The following is a 6000-nucleotide window of genomic DNA, read 5'->3' as shown; positions in this document are numbered from 1 at the left end:
TGTCTCCTGTGGAATTCGAAATGACAAGTTTTACAGGGCAGCCGACCAAGCCGGAAGGCATGATGGTTGCCACAATTGAAGTCGGACCAAAAAAGATCTCCACTGTTTTCTTTATTGTGGACGCAGATACTACATACTCTCTCTTGCTGGGAAGAGACTGGATTCATGCCTCTCAATGTGTGCCATCAACCTTGCACCAACAATTAATGTTCTGGGAAGGAAATCAGGTCTTCAAAATGGAAGCGAATGACAACCCATTCGACGTAACAGAACAAGTTGAAGAGTCAGTGTTTTATTCCAGTCATTTGGCTCCAATGTCTCAATTTTATATGGCCAGGGAATACCCAAACAAGGGTTATAAAGTCACTGGCCAGAACTCGATGTTCTATTAAAAGAACACCGGTATTGTATGGCTCATGATAAAGCCACACCCATTCCCATATAATTTGTTTGTTATGGATGATACAAGTTTAGAAGTATGTAGTTCTCTTATTAATAAGTTCTATCTAAAGCAGTTATTACATAAAGCAGAAAATAGTAAAGAGATTCTGGATGTTCACCTCCAAGAAGATGAACAATTTCGTTGGCCCGATTTATTAGAAAAAATAGAACCAACAGCTTCATCACAAGACCCATTATTGGAGTTTAATTTAGGAACCGAATTGGTTCCAAAAGTGATCAGGTTAAGTGGTTATTTGTCTAAAGAGCAACAAACAATGATGCTCGAAGTTATTAGAAACAACATTGATTGTTTAGCATGGGATTATTCAGAGATGCCTGGTTTGACAAGAAGTCTAATAGAGCATCGATTGCCTATCAAAGAAGGTTGTAAACCTTACAAACAACCTCCAAGGCGAATGAGCCCGGATCTAATGCCTCAAATCAAGGAAGAAATCCAAAAACTTCTCAAAGTGGGTTTTATTCAGCCTTGCCGTTATGCGGAGTGGCTGGCTAATATTGTGCCAGTGGTCAAGAAAAATGGTAAGATTAGGATATGCATCGATTTCAGGGATTTGAATCTAGCTACCCCTAAGGATGAATATGTGATGCCTATGGCCGACATGTTGATAGATGCAGCAGCAGGGCATAAAATCCTTAGTCTGATGGATGGTTATGCAGGTTATAACCAAATATTTCTGGCAGAAGAAGACATTCCTAAGACAGCATTCAGATGCCCAGGGGCTTTAGGTATTTATGAATGGACAGTCATGCCATTCGGGTTAAAGAATGCAGGGGCAACTTACCAAAGAGCCATGAATTCAATCTTTCATGATTTAATTGGCAGATCTATGGAAGTTTATATTGATGATGTTATTGTTAAATCTGCCAGTTTTGACGAACATTTGAGAAATCTTGAAGAGGCATTCGAAAGAATGAAGAAGTACAAGTTGAAGATGAATCCAACCAAATGTGCTTTTGGAATATCAGCCGGGAGCTTTTTAGGATTTTTAGTTCATGAGAGAGGAATTGAAATTGATGCCAATAAGGCTAAAGCCATTCTTGATAGTCGGCCACCCAAGACGGTTAAAGAAATCCAAAGTCTTTTGGGTAAGGTGAACTATTTGAGGCGTTTCATTTCTAATGCTGCTGGCAAGGTCAGACCCATTACTAAATTGTTGAAAGCTGGAAGACATGCTTTTGAATGGGGTCCCGATCAACAGACGGCTTTAGATGCTATCAAGCAGGCATTGGTTCACCCTCCAGTCTTGATGCCTCCTAAACAAGGTCGGCCACTCAAACTTTATTTGGCAAATACATATGAAGTGGTTAGTTGTTTATTGGCACAGGATGGTGATGACGGGAAGGAAAGGGCAATCTACTATCTCAGTAAAACCCTTACAGGACCAGAACTGAATTACACTATGCCAGAAAAAATGTGTTATTCATTGGTCTTCGCTTGTACTAAACTCGAGCATTATTTGCTGCCCAGAAGAATTGAGGTCATATCAAAGGTGGATCTCATCAAATTGATTTTACAGAGACCTACTATGAAGGGCAGACTCATGAAGTGGGCCATCAAATTGGCTCCTTTTGATCTTCAACATTCCCCGCTGAGGGCAATCAAGGGACAAGCAGTAGCCGACTTCTTAGCAGAATTCTCACAAGTCGGGTATTCTCTTTGTGATAGTGTCCGACCATTTAGTTGTTCATCATATCTGGATAATCTACAGGTCGGATGTGTGCCTTATATAAGTACCAGAACATGGTTGATGTTCTTTGATGGTTCTACCTCTGGAAACAAATCAGGGGCAGGGGTCTTTTTGCAAGGACCTGATGGTCAAAAGATCAATTTGCAACTACGATTGGAAGCCATGACCCATAATTCGGCAGAATATGAAGCTTTAATTTTGGGTTTGGAGGCTTTAATAGCCAGGAAGGTCCAGTCTGTAATCATAAGGGGGGATTCTCAATTAGTAGTCAACCAGGTAAACAATCAATATGTTTGCAATTACCCTCATCTTCGCAGATACAGGGACATTGTGGGTCGGTTACTGACAAAAATCTCAGAAGTAATAATTGAGTTCATTCCGAGGAAAGAAAACCAACGTGCTGATGAGTTGGCTCAAAGGGCCTGTAAAGGAATTCTGGAGGATATTTGGTCGGAGGTCAAGTCGGGCATAGAAGAAAAGACAGACCCAATATGTGACCGAATGGTCGGGCAGGAGACTGTCGGACAGGAGCCCGATTGCGAAGTTACGGTCGGGCAGGAGACTGTCGGACAGGAGCCCGATTGCGAAGTTACGGTCGGGCAGGAGACTGTCGGACAGGAGCCCGACTGCGAAGTTATGGTCGAGCAGGAGACTGTCGGACAGGAGCCCGACTGCGAAGTTATGGTCGAGCAGGAGACTGTCGGACAGGAGCCCGACTGCGAAGTTATGGTCGAGCAGGAGACTGTCGGACAGGAGCCCGACTGCGAAGTTATGGTCGAGCAGGAGATTGTCGGACAGGAGCCCGACTGCGAAGTTGTCGGGCAGGAGACTGTCGGTCAGGAGCCCGACTGCGAAGTTATTGTCGGACAGGAGCCCGACTGCGTAGTTACTATCGGGCAGGAGTCCGACGGCGAAACAGTGCCCGATTGGAGAACAGAGCTTATCATGTATTTACAGAATCCAGGTGCGAGTGTTTCGATTGCGACACGATTGAAAGCTTTACGTTTTCAATTGATAAATGGAATTTTGTATAAGAGATCATTTGAAGGGTTACTTTTGAAATGTTTGGGGTCTAAAGAAGCTCTAGAGGTAATGACAGAAGTACATGGTGGGATATGTGGAGCTCATCGGGCAGGTCTGAATATGAGATGGGCCATTCATCGTTTGGGTTTTTTCTGGCCAAAGATTTTTGAAGATTGCATACAATTTGCCAAAGGCTGCCAGGAATGTCAGAGACATGGAAACTTAAACCATTTGCCAGTAACCGAATTGCAATTTTTGGCAAAACCATGGCCTTTTAAATCATGGGCTATGGATATTATTGGTAAGATACATCCTGCTTCATCGAAACATCATTGTTTCATATTGGTCGCGACTGACTACTTTACCAAATGGGTAGAAGCGGTTGCTTTGAAAAATGTAGATCAGAAGGAGGTGATAGACTTCGTTTTGAATCAAATTATTTACAGATATGGTATTCCTCAGTCTATAACAACCGACCAAGGCCTGGTTTTCACAGGGGAAAAGTTCTCTAGTTTCTTGGCAGAATTCGGTGTTCGATTACATCATTCTTCACCTTATTATCCCCAAGCCAATGGACAAGCGGAAGCAGCAAATAAGATTATTATTGGGATTATAAAGAAGATGGTTGAAGGGAACCCAAGAAAGTGGCATTTGTTATTGTCTCAGGCTTTATGGGCACATAGGAATACCAGAAATACGGCCACAGGGTTCTCACCTTACCAACTCACGTTTGGCCAAGATGCTGTTTTACCAGCCGAAATCCGAGTATCATCTGGCCGAACAGAGTTTACTGATGGTGATCTTACAAAAGAATACCAACAACTTATGATGCAACAGTTGGAGGATTTGGATGTTAGCCGACTTCATGCAATAAGTCGAAGTGTGAAACAGAGTGAAATCAGAGCAAGGAATTACGGAAAGAAAGTTCTTCACAGGACATTCCAAAAAGGAGACCTAGTCTGGAAGACCATTCTTCCTACATATAAGAAAACTGACCAATTGGGAAAGTGGTCACCGAATTGGGAAGGACCATACATTGTTCAAAAAGATATTGGGAATGGCGCTTTCATTATTGTAAATCATGAAGGGAGAAGAGTACATGATTGTATTAATGCTAAATATCTGAAGAGGTATTATCCTGCCTTTTCAGATAACAAAACTGCCTGAAACAAAATATTATTCAGAACCCATTTATGGGGTTCGAACCTATTTAAAGGTTCATTTCTGTTAGTCATCATGTATTTGTGAGAAATTTTCTGCCTCTGAATCAGAATTTTCATTCCAGTGAGTGGATATTAAATCTGGTTCTTCTTCAATAAGATCTTCCAAATCTGGTCGGTACCTTTCCCATTGGCTTTGCATGTCGTCTAGATCTTGATTGGTACGTGCTTGCATGTCTGTTATGGCTTGATGTTCACGGTCAACAATGGTACGCAATCTTGAAAAGACTTTTCGTTGATTGGAAAAGATATTATCCCAACCAAGATCTGGAAGTATGGTTGCTGCGTGATTTTCAATCATTTCCATGTGATGATGGAGATCAGGAATGCGGCTAAGGATGTCACGAAGAGGTTCATACCCCTCAATGATTTTTTCCATCAGGCGGATGACGCGATGAATGGTTCTTCTACCTCGTTGGGAGAATCGGAATTTGAAGTCTAGTTGCTTGAGTACATGTAACAAGTCTTCTGCATGGCCTCCAATAGGGTGATTACCTACAAAGAAGGGTTGAAGAACACCTTCCCAGTTGCTTGATGGAACATGAGGTCGGTCATTCGCCATGTTTGTTAACACTTCAAGTGTTTTGGTTTTCAAAATATGCCTTAGAATGTGTTTCTTAAAATGTGAGAAACAGTGTTCTTTAAAGGAAGGAGTTTGTTTCGGTTCCTACAAAGTTGGAAATTGAAAGGTGATCCTTGTTTTGAGAGAAGAATGACAAATATATTACTAAGTCAAATGTTGTTACAGGGGGGGAAGTATTACAACAGTGCCCCTAGGGCAGTTTTTATATGTGTCCATTTGATTTCATCCCTGGATAGCCTTCTGGTATTGGCAGCCGTCTGATATCTTATGATGAATTGGGATCGGGCTTGGGTTTTCAGCTCTTGATCCAATTCGGCCTCGTTTTTTGTATACTTCTCAAGCAGACGCTGCTCATTGGTAATTTGCTTATCCAGGGTAGACTGTTCTTTCCTTAGCTCCCGCAATTCTGCCTCCTTTTTCTGAATAGATTCATCAACTTGAGCCTTCGTGCTAAGGAGACCGCCCAGCCTTCCAGTAGTCTGCTGAAGGGATTCTCGGGTCTTAGCCAAAGAATTCTCCAGCGTTGGTTGATCGAAGACAGGCTGGGGGGTTTCGGCTGACAGGAGTCCAATAACTAACACTTCAGTCTTGAGCTCCGTAAGTCTCTCCATCAGCCGATGCAGAATGGGGACGGCTGGCGATTCCGTCGGAGTGTAAAAGAGAAGGCCACCAACCGTCTGAATGAGTTTGTCCAATAAGTCGGACCTTAATTCTGACAGGGGACGGTTAATGGCCTCAGTGAATATAGTTTGGGCCTCCGCTGGAACCGGAACAGTCGATAGGATAGCTAAGTCTGAAGGCCCCTGCAAGTCTTACAGTGTCAATAAGTATTCCAAGGGAGGTGCAAATTTATTCATATAAGATATGTGTCACCTCTGGGCGAACTGCTGTTAGTGAGGGGGGCAGCAATGAGGTCGGTCGAGTAGGGCGGACAGCTGGTATAACAGCAGCCGACTCGTCGGCTGCTGCGAATGGTCGCTGAGGTGCCGACCTGGGTCCCTATGGAACGTAGTATATAAAACAG

The sequence above is a fragment of the Andrographis paniculata genome, unplaced genomic scaffold, assembly GCF_009805555.1.
Source record: "Andrographis paniculata isolate CXL003 unplaced genomic scaffold, ASM980555v1 Contig46END, whole genome shotgun sequence".
In the NCBI taxonomy this organism is placed as follows: domain Eukaryota; kingdom Viridiplantae; phylum Streptophyta; class Magnoliopsida; order Lamiales; family Acanthaceae; genus Andrographis; species Andrographis paniculata.
The sequence above is the reverse complement of the archived record's forward strand: the minus strand, read 5'-3'. Positions refer to the sequence as shown.